General features: G+C 46.6%; 1 protein-coding gene across 1 annotated transcript in view; it reads left to right on the forward strand.

Annotated features, from left to right (window-relative positions):
• Window positions 1-10,460: 10,460 nt before the first annotated feature.
• Window positions 10,461-12,395, forward strand: part of LOC106901026 (plexin-B2-like) — a 189,638-nt gene continuing 187,703 nt past the window's right edge. The window contains exon 1 of the mRNA XM_014963352.1: window positions 10,461-10,566. The gene's annotated coding sequence lies outside the window, so the exon portion shown is untranslated. The remainder of the gene's footprint in view (window positions 10,567-12,395) is intronic.

The following is a 12,395-nucleotide window of genomic DNA, read 5'->3' on the forward strand; positions in this document are numbered from 1 at the left end:
CCCGGCCGGACCTCCCCGCCGCTCCCCGCCGCCCCGCTCGCCGGGGGCCGGTCGCTCTTGGCGGAGTGGGGCGACCCCCGCGGGGCGGCCGGGGGTCGGTGGCCCCCGCTGTGGCGACTGGCCCTGGCCCGGCGCCGGCCCCGGAGCGCGTTTGGGTTTTCCCGCAAAGGCGTTAAAGGCGGCTTTAAACTTTCTTTCCGAACTGTTAATTAGATACGCTGGAGTCTACTCGCGTTTCGTGCAGGCGAATGGAAGTGCGAGGCTGGGAAGGCTTGTGACTCAAGGCACAGCTATCCGGGGCCGCAGCACACCTACCCCTGCCTGCCCGGGCCGGGCTCCACCTGGGAACGGGGACTCTGCCCGCGCCGGGGCTGCGCCAGTGGCGGTGACACCCCGAGACGGAAGGGATCAATAACGATCTGGGCCCTTTCGGGGTTAATCAGACGCTCGGGCGAATATACAAAGGAGGAAGCTTAAGTTTATCGCGGCTCTGAAACCTCACGGACAAATAGTGTTGCCTTTGTCTGGTGAATTACAGCCCCACGGTCCCGTCCCTGTCGCTGGGCTCCTCACGGAATGAGAACTTGCTCTGGGGGGAACTTGATGCTTTTGTAACTAAGGCTGTTACCTTGAATGTGATGATTAGCTTATTGAACACCAGAGGGAACTCTGAATAGGTAATTCATCCGAGGGAGATACATGCTTATTTTACTGTTTATGTTCTCATTACAATGGAATCTAGAAGGAAGCAAAGGTTGGTAAGTAATAGGCTGCTGGTATGTACCTAGGATTGGCTTCAGCTTGCTTTACGGTTCTCTTCTAAGGGTTCCGGTGCCAAAGCTGGGCTGAAAAAGTCTTTTTTTTTTTTTTTTTTTTTTTTCTTTTTCAAAGCTACAAATCTATCACTCGCCTTGCAGGAGCGAGGTTGTGCACCATGCTGTAGGCAAACCACCTGGGTGACCCACTCGCTGCGAGCTGGGGAGTGAGACCAGAGCTGGGCTCTGGGCTGGTGCCTGATGCCCAGCCCGTCCGTCTCCTGGGCTGGGAGGCAGATCCGGTGCGCTCCGGTACGGGGGCTGCCGCCTGCGCTGGAAAAGCCAGAGCAGAGCCCTCTTCCAGCCAAAACAAAAGGGAGGAAGTCTGCTCCCGAGCCTGGCGTGGTTTGTCCTCCTTGCCTTGAATACTTGTGGTTCTGAAGCTCTGGCAGGAACTTGGTCTGATTGCATGTGAAATAGGAAATTGTCTTTCTTGGAATATGTTACTTAAACCGATACAGAAAGTAGACGATGGCTGTGTTTGGGAAAGGAGTTTGAATAGTGGGTATCAAAGAGCTTTTCAGATGATCTGATAGAACTATTGAGAGGCTGGTGTCAACCCACCAAAATGCGATGCTGTGTTTTGTAGCAAAATGAGCCCCCAAAACATGCACCTGAAGCCTTGGATGCTCATGAAAGTCTGTGCAACAATTTTGATAATCAGACTTCTTTGATAACCCCGGATTGTCGATGATGTGGGAAGGACAGCGCAATTAAGTACACTCGTGACTCTGACTTATGCTTCAGGAGCTGAAGCATCCAGCTGTTCATCCTGTCCCTTTGCCAGAGGTTACTCTGCCATTCAGCCTCGTTTCCTATTGGACTTTGAGTGTGCCAGAGGTTACAGCCTGGCATATGAATGTAAACTGCGTTTTATGGCTGCTCCTGTTAGTGTGTAATGTTGTGAAGGCCAGTAGCATGAGCTTCCTGTTCATCCCTGCGTCCTGGCAGAGGGACAAGGCAAGCAGCTGGGGTCAGCTACATCGTGCTGCAGTTGTGAACTGGAGCCTGTGAGCACCTCAGTTCCTCTGGAACGGCAAATGTGACTCCAACCAACTGTCTCGTACCGGGTCTCGGTGGACAGGGGTAGCAGGGAGGCAGCGCGGCACAAGGAGAGGTTGAATGACCTTCTTGGTAGGTCTGACACAGCACATGGGGCTCTGGGCTTCCTAATGACAGAGCAGACAGTGCACCCAAACAGCCCTCCTCTTCCTCTTCTCCTCCTCCATCCATTCTGGGAATTAGCAAGCGAATGGGCTGTGGGTTTTTTATCCTCTTAGGCAAATCTTGCTTTGTCCATATGACTTAAAGACCTATTCTGTAAAATATCCTCACTGAGGGCACAGCCCTCTCCCGCCTGCATTTTCCTACAGCTGTTATTGGAAGTGGGATAAAGGCTTTAAATAGCTTTACAAAACTGGGAGCTGTTTGCCTTACATGCAGAAGCTCCATAAGAACAAATCTACATTCTGAAGAGACACCCCCTTCATGAATGCCTATTAAGAACAGAAAAAAATCCTGGTGGCTTGTTGCTAATGGGTTTGGATGCTGACTTGGTTTTGAGAAAATGATTTGCACGTTCATTTATTTTTATGAAGATGTAATACTAAGCATTTGTATTTCTGTAATGGCTATAATTTGGAATTTTCATACACTTTTAAATTATTTATTGTATGAAGCACTGAACGAAGATATTTATTACACTAGTGTCACATTCTGGATATGGAATTACAATTGTAAAATTAAGGTAACAAGCTTAAATTGGGGTTTGCAACTTTAAGTTCTTGCCAGCAAGCAGTTAATGGCAATGTTAACTGCTAGTAAAGTAATTGCTACCGTTCTTCTACTGTCATTTTGTTCTCACTTTCCTCCAGTCAGACTGTTCCGCAGAGATATAATGAATATTCACCAAAATAGCTTGGCATTGTCACTTATGCAATTCCTCATCAGATCCAATGTGTTGATGAGCTAATGTGCACTTGATTAAACGTACTTGATTTATGCAAACAAAAACTGTAGGTCCTTCTTGAAGTAAAGTTAGCACCTGCACAGCTGTTAGTGAGATGAGAGTCTAAATAATTAAGATGGAATTAAGTAAACAAACAACCTCAATGTGGTGTTCCTCCTACTTCTTTACCTTTATCTTGTACTTCAACTCAGTAGTAGATATTTATTTTGGCTTTTCTTGCAGGTTTTCTTGTGCACTATGGGAGTTTGTGAAGCTCAGCTTATAGCGGGGGGGGTCCTCTTCTATTTAAATGGCTGCCATTACAGTAAAATAGCTAATTAAAAAAAAAGATCAGTATCAGCTATACTAAAGCCAGGGGTAACTAGAATTCATGGAGTATTTACTTTAAGAGTTTTGTTTAAGTATGAGGTTGGCTTGTTAATCCTTATTTATAAAAGATATAAACTAACACAGCCCAAGTAAGTCATTGAGGTGGTGTCAGTATAAAAAAAAAAAACAAAACACCAATATTTGTGTAGTAAGTAGTTTAACTTCCTACTCTTTTCTTGGTCAAAACTGATGTAGACAAAGTGGAAATAAGGAGTGGAAGATAGCTGTTTTATCTAACCATCAGTGTCTTAGTGTTACAAAAAGCCCTCAAACTGTCTGCAAAACTGCTTAGATCTGGCTACAAAAAGAGGCTGAGGAGTCCTTGCCCCTGAAGGCTCTAGATGATGGGTGGAGGAGAGAGAGGACATGTGCTTGCCCAAGCCCTGGAGCAGCAGGGTAGACTGGAGAACCATTCAAGGGACCTTGTGGGGTTAGGACTTTATTTGTTTATCTGTTAAAATTGAGTATTTGTCAGTTTCTGCCTCTGCAGTGAAGTCTGTGGTAGTACATCACCTCTCTCTTTCCTTCTCAAATGGTTGAGGTAAGACTGTTGACATAATGTCCAGAAGTGCCTGTGCTTAACAAACATTAGTAATGATAATTTAAAAAAAACTTCTGAAGCTAACTTGATGACCAGCCCCCGCTCAATTGCTCAGTCTGGGGCTGCCTAACATGGGGCAGAGTTTGTTCCTAGGAATGTGTCAGCAGAGCTGTGGTCACCAGCCACGTGCTTATTGGGACGCTTGGTTTCTCTTTGGAATTTGGCTTCTGGGAGCCGGCGCCGGTGTGGATTGATGATTAGCTCCGTGCCAAGCTCTCCAGACGTAGGAGCTTCAGTGCTCTTCAGAGGACAGAGTCCACCCAGTGCCTTCTAAGGCGCTTCCAACCTGCTCCACCTTTGTGGTTAGTTTCCAAGTTTCTCCCTTTCTGGGTTCACTTTCAACATGGCCTCTTCCACCTCCTGCCCTCAGGCAAACAGCTTTGCCGTCCTGGAAGCAAGTGGAATTGGTAGTTTTGATTTATTCAATCAATGTGTGTCTTCTCCAAAAAGTTAGTTATCTAATCAAAACCTTATTTCTAGTGTTTCAGTTGCATCACTCATTTAAGGCTGTGGGTAAAAAGTGGAGGCATCTTGGTAATTTGCAGTGAATGGATTTTGTATTACTTGACAGTCCCAGTTTTCTTTGTTACAGATATGCCATCTTTCTTTCTTTCTTTCTATTAAAGTTGTTTAAAAACCTCAGTCCTACAGTGAGCTGGAAAGCTGTGGAGAAGTTTTTCCCTGCAGCTGTCCTTCCCCTCTTGCTGTGCTGGACCAGCCCAGGTAGACCTGTCAGGAGCTCTCTGCCGGATTAAGCACATCAGAACTGCCAGTGATCAATGTGTCTTGAAATAAAAATCCGTGGGGTTTTTAGCACTTCAACTAAATTCTTACAGATTTTACCTTATTAGAACAAGCTAGGTTCATCCTTATTGCTGAATAGACCCGGCTAGCCTGGTTCTGGTTAAGCTGGATTAGGTCTTCGTGCTGATTTGGATTGAAGGAGGCTCTCATAAACCTGACACAAATCTTCCTGTGTCTAGAGGGATCGTTTGGGTGATATCTGGGTCTCCTGGAGAAGTGAACAGAGAAATCAAGATTTCTCACATTTCAGGCTTAACCTTCTGTCTATAGTAATTGACTGTGCTTTAAATATTAGAAGTTTTAGGAGTCAACTCATCACATCCTTTTCTCTAGGGCTCTTGTTTACCTTCTGGATAGAAAGAGGTAGTATCTCTTTCTTAAACTGACAGATGTATGTAAGAGCCGAATAGGGAAGAGTGTAGCCAGCAGGTCAAGGGAAGTCATTCTCCCTCTCTACTCTGCACTGGTGAGGCCACAACTGGAGTACTGTGTCCAGTTCTGGGCTCCCCAGTTCAAGAGGGACAGGGAACTACTAGAAAGAGTCCAGCGTAGGGCTACAAAGATGATTCAGGGATTGGAGCATCTCCCTTATGAGGAGAGACTGAGAGAGCTGGGACTCTTTAGTCTGGAGAAGAGAAGGCTGAGGGGAGACCTTATCAACGCCTACAAGTATCTCAAGGGAGGGTTGAAGGAGGAGGGAGCCAGACTCTTTTCAGTGGTTCCCACCGAGAGGACGAGGGGCAACGGGCACAAGTTGGAACATAAGAGGTTCCACTCAAATATGAGGAGAAACTTCTTCACGGTGAGGGTGACGGAACCCTGGAACAGGCTGCCCAGGGAGGTTGTGGAGTCCCCTTCTTTGGAGATTTTCAAAACCCGCCTGGATGTAGTCCTGAGTAACATGCTCTAGCTCTAGGCAATCCTGCTTCAGCAGGGGAGTTGGACTAGATGATCTCTATGGTCCCTTCCAACTCTAGAAATTCAGTGAAATTCAGTGAAATTCAGTGAAAATACTGAGAAAAAGAGAATCCATCTTTAAGAATGTTGTTCCTGTTCATTTCTCCCTGTTCAGATTTATATCTAATTTCTAACAGGATCCTCTATGCTTTTGACTTGCATCTGTTGGACCCTTTTAAGTCTTCTTGTGGCTGTATTAAAGTGGGTTTTATTGTTGGTTTTTTTTCCTTAAAGATGATCAAGTAAGCTGTCAGTTGTCTGTGTAGCTTATCAGAAGGGCTGAATCTTTAAATCTGATTATACATAATGCTTTTTTCCCCTCTGGATGCTAATTGTTTTTACGCCCCTGCTCTGCATGTTCTCTAATTTTCAACATCATCTTTTGAGCATCAACCATGGGACTGCAAGCAGTATTTCAGTGCCACTCATTAGCACTGCATACCCCATCCCACCCCGTTCAATATTTCTGTTTGCTGTCATACCTTTGCATCCGTGAACAACAACAGTCCTTTTAATACCAACAGAAGCTCCAAGCGTGATGTTTAGTTGCATGGCTATGATGACCTCCATGTCCCTTTTGTTCTCCTTGCTTCTTAAGGTCATGGTCCTCTGATTTGCAAGCCTTATCTGCATTCCTTGTTACTGGGTACATAGATCTGCCTTCAGATATCTTAAGACTGCTTTGGCTGGAAGGAGCCCAGCTTGACAAGTAATTGAGATAACTCTGTGTGATCTCCTTTGTATTTTTATTTATCGTGCTGTGGGTCCAGAGGATGGCTATGAAGATGATCAGAGGGCTGGAGCACCTATGCTAGAGCTATGTCCTAGAGGACAGGCCGAGAGAGTTGGGGCTGTTCAGCCCGGAGAAGAGAAGTCTCCAGGGAGATCTTATAGCAGCCTTTCAGTGTCTGAAGGGGGCCTACAGGAGAGATGCAGGTGATACTTTTTTTTGTCACTCCCTCCAGTGGCAGGCAATGATGCTGAGAGGAGCAGACGGATCAAATCAATCAATACATGGCTCCGTGGTTGGTGTCTCCACCATAACTTTGGGTACTTTGATAGTGGGTTGGTCCATATGGCACCGGGCTTGTTAACAGGAAATGGAAGATGCCTCTCTCAAAAGGGGAAGACTGTTCTGGCCCAAGAGATTGTGGGGTTGATTGACAGGTCTTTAAACTAGATGTGAAGGGAGAAGAGGGTGATAACATCAGGCCTGACCTTGAGGCTCCTGAGGCAAAGGGAATCTAGGAATCACTGACAAAACACCACAAAGGAAGGCCACCTGAAGAGCAATACAAAGGAAATGGAGCCATTCCAGCCAGTAAGTCAGCCCCATTGGGCACCCAACTGAAGTGCCTTTACACAAATGCAGGCAGCATGGGGAACGAGCAAGAGGAGTTAGAGATGTGTGCAGACCTCCAGAGCTATGGTCTTATTGGCATTACCATGACGTGGTGGGATGGCTCTTAAGACTGGAGTGTTGTAATGGAGAGTTACAGACTCTTCAGGAAGGACAGGCTGGGAAGACAGGGAGGGGGGGTTGCCCTCTATGTCAATGGCCAGCTGGAGTGTGTGGAGCTCCACCTGGGGATGGATGAAGACCTGATGGAGAGCTTATGGGTCAGGATTAAAGGGACCACAGGGGCAAATGATGTTACAGTAGGAGTCTGCTGCAGACCACCAGATCAGGGTGACAGGGAGGATGAGGCCCTCTATAGATAGGTAGGAGCAGCATTGCGCTTTCACACCCTGGTCCTCATGGGGGACTTCAACCACCCTGATATCTGTTGGAAGGATAACATAGCAGGGCATAAAAAATCCAGAAAGTTCTTGGTATGTGTTGATGATAACTTTCTTCTTCAAATGATTGAGAAGCCAACGAGGAAAGGAGCTGTGCTGGACCTTGTCCTTACTAACAAGGAGGTGGTGGTGGGGAATGTCAAGTTCAAGGGTAGCCTTGGCTGCTGTGATCACGAAATGGTGGAGTTCAAGATTCATAGGGCAGTGAGGAGGGTCTGCAGCAAGCTCGCTACCCTGGACTTCAGAAGAGCAGACTTTGGTCTCCTGGGAGATCTGATTGGGAGGACAGCATGGGAAAAAGAACTGGAGGGGAGAGGGGCCCAAGAGAGCTGGCTGGTATTCAAGGATCGCCTCCTCCAAGCTCAGGAGAGGTGCATCCCAAAAAAGTAGTAGTCAGGCAAAATAGCCAGCAGGCCTGCGTGGATGAGTAAGGAACTGCTGGACAAGCTCAGGACCAAAAAGGAGGCCTATAGAGGGTGGAAGCAGGGACAGGTAGAATGGGCAGAGTACAGAGAAATGGTCCGAGTGGTCAGGAATGAGATCAGGCAAGTGAAAGCCCAGGCAGAACTAAATCTAGCCAAGAACATCAAAGACAATAAGAAAAACTCCTACAGATATGACAGGGACAAAGGCAAGACTAGGGAAGTTGTGGGCCCTCTCTGGAAGGAAACGGGAGACCTGACCACCCAGGATATGGATAAGGCTGAGCTACTGAACAACTTTTTTGCCTCAGTCTTCACCAGAAAGGGCTCAAACCACACTGCCCAAGTCACGGAAAGCAAAAACAGGGGCTCTGCAAATGAAGAACTGCCCACAGTACAACAAGATCAGGTTTGAGACCTCTTAAGGAACCTGAAGGTGCGTGAGTCCATGGGACCTGATGAAATCCATCCACGGGTCCTGAGGGAGCTGGCGGATGAAGGTGCTAAGCCGCTTTCCATCCTATTTGAGAAATCGTGGCAGTCTGGCGAAGTTCCCGCAGACTGGAAAAAGGGGAACATAACCCCGATATTCAAAAAAGGAAAAAAAGAAGACCCAGGGAACTAGAGGCCAGTCAGCCTTACCTCTGTGCCTGGCAAGATTATGGAGCAGATCCTCTTGGAATCTCTGCTAAAGCACATGGAAAATAAGGAGGTGATTGGAGACAGCCAACATGGCTTCACCAAGGGCAAATCATGCCTGAGAAATTTGGTGGCCTTTTATGATACTGCCACACTCTTGGTGGACAAGGGCAGAGCAACAGATGTTGTAACAGATGTCATCTACCTGGACTTGTGCAAAGTGTTCGATACGGTCCCTCCTGACATCCTGGTCAAAATATTGGAAACTAATGGATTCGATGGATTGATCACTCGGTGTATAAGGAGCTGGCTGGCTGGCCGGCCACACTCAAAGGGTTGTGGTCAATGGCTTAATGTCCACCTGGTGGCCAGTGATGAGTGGTGTTCCTCAGGGGTCTGTACTGGGACCAGTGCTGTTCAACATCTTTGTTGGAGACATGGACAGTGGGATAGAGTGCACCCTCAGCAAGTTTGCCGATGACACTGAACTCAGTGGTGCGGTTGACAGGCTGGAAGGAAGAGATGCCATCCAGAGGGACCTGGACAGGCTTGAGAGGTGGGCTCGTGCCACTCGCATGAAGTTTAACCAAGCCAAGTGCAGGGTCCTGCACCTGGGATGTGGCAAGCCCAGGCACAAATACAGGTTGGGTGGAGAGTGGCTAGAGAGCAGCCCTGAGTAGCGGGACTTGGGGGTCTTGGTGGATGAGAAGCTTACTCAGTGGTGCGGTTGACAGGCTGGAAGGAAGAGATGCCATCCAGAGGGACCTGGACAGGCTTGAGAGGTGGGCTCGTGCAACTCGCATGAAGTTTAACCAAGCCAAGTGCAGGGTCCTGCACCTGGGATGTGGCAAGCCCAGGCACAAATACAGGTTGGGTGGAGAGTGGCTAGAGAGCAGCCCTGAGTAGCGGGACTTGGGGGTCTTGGTGGATGAGAAGCTTAACGTGAGCCAGCAATGTGCACTGGCAGCCCAAAAAGCCAACCGCATCCTGGTCTGCATCAAGAGAAGCGTGGGCAGCAGGGCAAGGGAGGTGATTCTACCCCTCTACTCTGCACTCGTGAGACCCCACTTGGAGTACTGTGTCCAGCTTTGGAGTCCTCAGCACAGGAAGGACATGGACCGGCTGGAACAGGTCCAGAGGAGGGCCATGAAGATGATCAGAGGGATGGAGCACCTCTCCTATGAGGACAGGCTGAGAGAGCTGGGATTGTTCAGCCTGGAGAAGAGAAGGCTGCAGGGAGACCTTGTAACAGCATTTCAGTATCTGAAGGGAGCCTACAGGAGAGCCGGAGAGGGACTCTTTGTCAGGAAATGTAGTGACAGGACAAGGGGTAATGGTTTTAAATTGGAAGAGGGGAGATTTAGATTAGATACTAGAAAGAAATTCTTTACAGTGAGGGTGGTGAGGCACTGGAACAGGTTCCCTAGGGAAGTCGTGGATGCCCCACCCCTGGAGGTGTTCAAGGCCAGGCTGGATGGGGCTTTGAGCAATCTGCTCTAGTGGGAGGTGTCCCTGCCCATGGCAAGGGGGTTGGAACTCGATGGTCTTTAAGGTCCTTTCCAACTCAAACCATCCTATGATTATAAACCATATAATTCATTAATTTTACCATTAAGGGCATACTTATTTCCAGGTAGGTAATAAAAAAGAGCATGGTTCCAGTCATTGTGAACTGCAAAAGGAGCATTGCAGTTGCACGGTGACATTACTCAGTAATGAGAACTTTTTTGAGGTCTTAGAGTTAACTAATTTTTCATCTATTTGGCCTATATGTTTTTATATCCTGTTTTTAAAATTCTGTGGATTTCATGTTTGTTGGCTGTTATGTCCCATCTTTAAGTCTTCAATTGCTTTATTCAGTGTGAAATCAATAGATTGCACCTTTTTTTTTTCTTCCCCCTTTTGCATTTATACAGATGAAAATGAGAAGTTTTCTACTGTGTCTTTTGATGCTAGCTCCAAAAATGGTTCCTTGCTTAGGCATTATCCATAGACCCTCCAAGCGAGCTATTTCCCTTTGATTGTGTGTGTTGCTCAGTCCCTTGTCTTATGTCTTCTCTGAAGCATCTTTTCTGTATCTCTCCCAGCAGGAACAAATACACGTCAAAAGGCACTTCATCCTGGAAGCTATTTGCACAGAAGCCTGAGCCCCAAGAAGTCCCTTTCGTTAGTGGTGGTCGTGCTGCTCAGGTGGGCTAAGAACTTATTTGGACTGAGGGTTGGTGTGGGTTTGGTTTATTTTTAACCTCCCTTTCTTCCTCCAGAGCAGCATCTTGCTCACTTGAGAAGGAGGAGGTCTTCTTGTAGAGTACTGCAGTGCTGTTGGCTTGGTGCATCAACAAGAGAGATGGCCATGTGGGGTTTCTGTGCTTTGGGCTTAGGTTGAAATATTACGGCCTCAACTTCAGTGCAATAATCTGGCATGAAAATGTATTTACTTTGTAATTGTCCTGGATACTGTTTCATTTACTAGTGATTTTTATTGTGTATTTTTATACCTCTTGGACCTGTAGCGTAAAATGACATTAAGCAACTTGTGCGTGTGAATCATCTCCAAGGTAACTTAGTTATCAAAACATAGTATCTCAATTGCTCAGAGTAACACTTTCCACTTCTCTAATTGCGCTTTTGCAATCTGTGTTCCTTATACCTCCGCTGTTCAAATTATTGTGTACAGGTGTACTCGGTAAGGACTTCCCAATTTACTTTTCCCAGTTGTAGCAATTAGTTATTATCTTTTCATTTTGATCTCGAGGCCTGTAAAATAAGTGAGTGAATGTGAACAGCATCCTTGAAACTCAACTCTTAATGGTATTTTCGTCTAGTGATAATTTGAAGAGGCAGCCTGTGTTTTCTGTTGTCTCTGGCATAATTAATCTACTTGAATTATACTTGAACGGGAACTCAGATATCAGAAGAGGGTTTAGCAGCCTTGGAAGTTCAGAGCGTTTGAATGAGGCAGAACTGAAGAGTTCCTGTACGTTGTCATTCACCTTGTTGGGAAAAGAAGAGGCTGGTAAATTTGTGGCCAGAAATGGCTACGTACTTGCTTCCTCACAGACTTTTCTGTTTTACTTAGTGTCTTTCATGTACAGTAACTCGGCAAGGTCAGGGTGTTTGCTGCTGGGGCTCTGTCCCAAACTGAGCTGCTCCAATGCTGCTAATAGTTCAGTGGCATTGGTCACACAAACAGGCGTGTCTACTGGAGTAGCAGAAAAAGTCTGGGCTGCTTTGTGTGGGGATTTGGTGTCCAGGGTGTCATCTATGCGATCCATTGTATGCAGTGAGGTCCTATAGGTTTCTTGACTGAGGACTTCATGCATTCTGGTTTTGTTTCTGCCTTTAGCAAGTCACTTCTTTCTGATTTTTTTTAATTTTTTTTTTTATTTTGACATTGCCTCTTTTTGGGGAATTTTAGGGAATCTGTGGTGAAAAATACAATTTAGTGGTGGTTTTGTCATATGTAAATAGGGCAAGTGGATGCTGCAGCATATTCCTTCTTGACCTGGAAGGGCAGGGACGAGCTAATTCTATAAGCTGTCCTACCTCCTCGCCCCTATGCAAGAGCAGACCTGCAGCCCCAGATTTCCTGGCTTGAGCAAAAGCTTCTACAAAGCACTTTCACATCAGGCTCTCCATGCTCACGAGGGGACTTGGCACAGGGGAGCGTTTCTGTTCCAAGTGGGTTAGCAGCGTGCACAGCCCATCATTCAGCGATAGGAAGTCTTTGGTGGCAGCTCTGCTCTAAGTAGTTCCTGCCTCACAGCCCAGGAGCTGCCTGGTTGTGCTACCATGAGTGTTTTGTGGAGCTGTGCTGTGAAGTGGGCAGGAGAGCTGATTCGGCGTTATGCTATATTATATGTAGTTGTTCTATGGCTTTGAAAAAAAACAATTATTTAAAACTTTCACCACATCTCTGATGTGTTTCACAGCACGGCCCTGCAAACACATGTTATTTTGCAATGTTTTTGCTGGAAGGCAAAAAAAAAAAAAAAAGAGGATTAAAGACCTGTTTAAAC

This window comes from Calidris pugnax, unplaced genomic scaffold (genome assembly GCF_001431845.1).
Source record: "Calidris pugnax isolate Ruff unplaced genomic scaffold, ASM143184v1 scaffold44, whole genome shotgun sequence".
In the NCBI taxonomy this organism is placed as follows: Eukaryota; Metazoa; Chordata; class Aves; order Charadriiformes; family Scolopacidae; genus Calidris; species Calidris pugnax.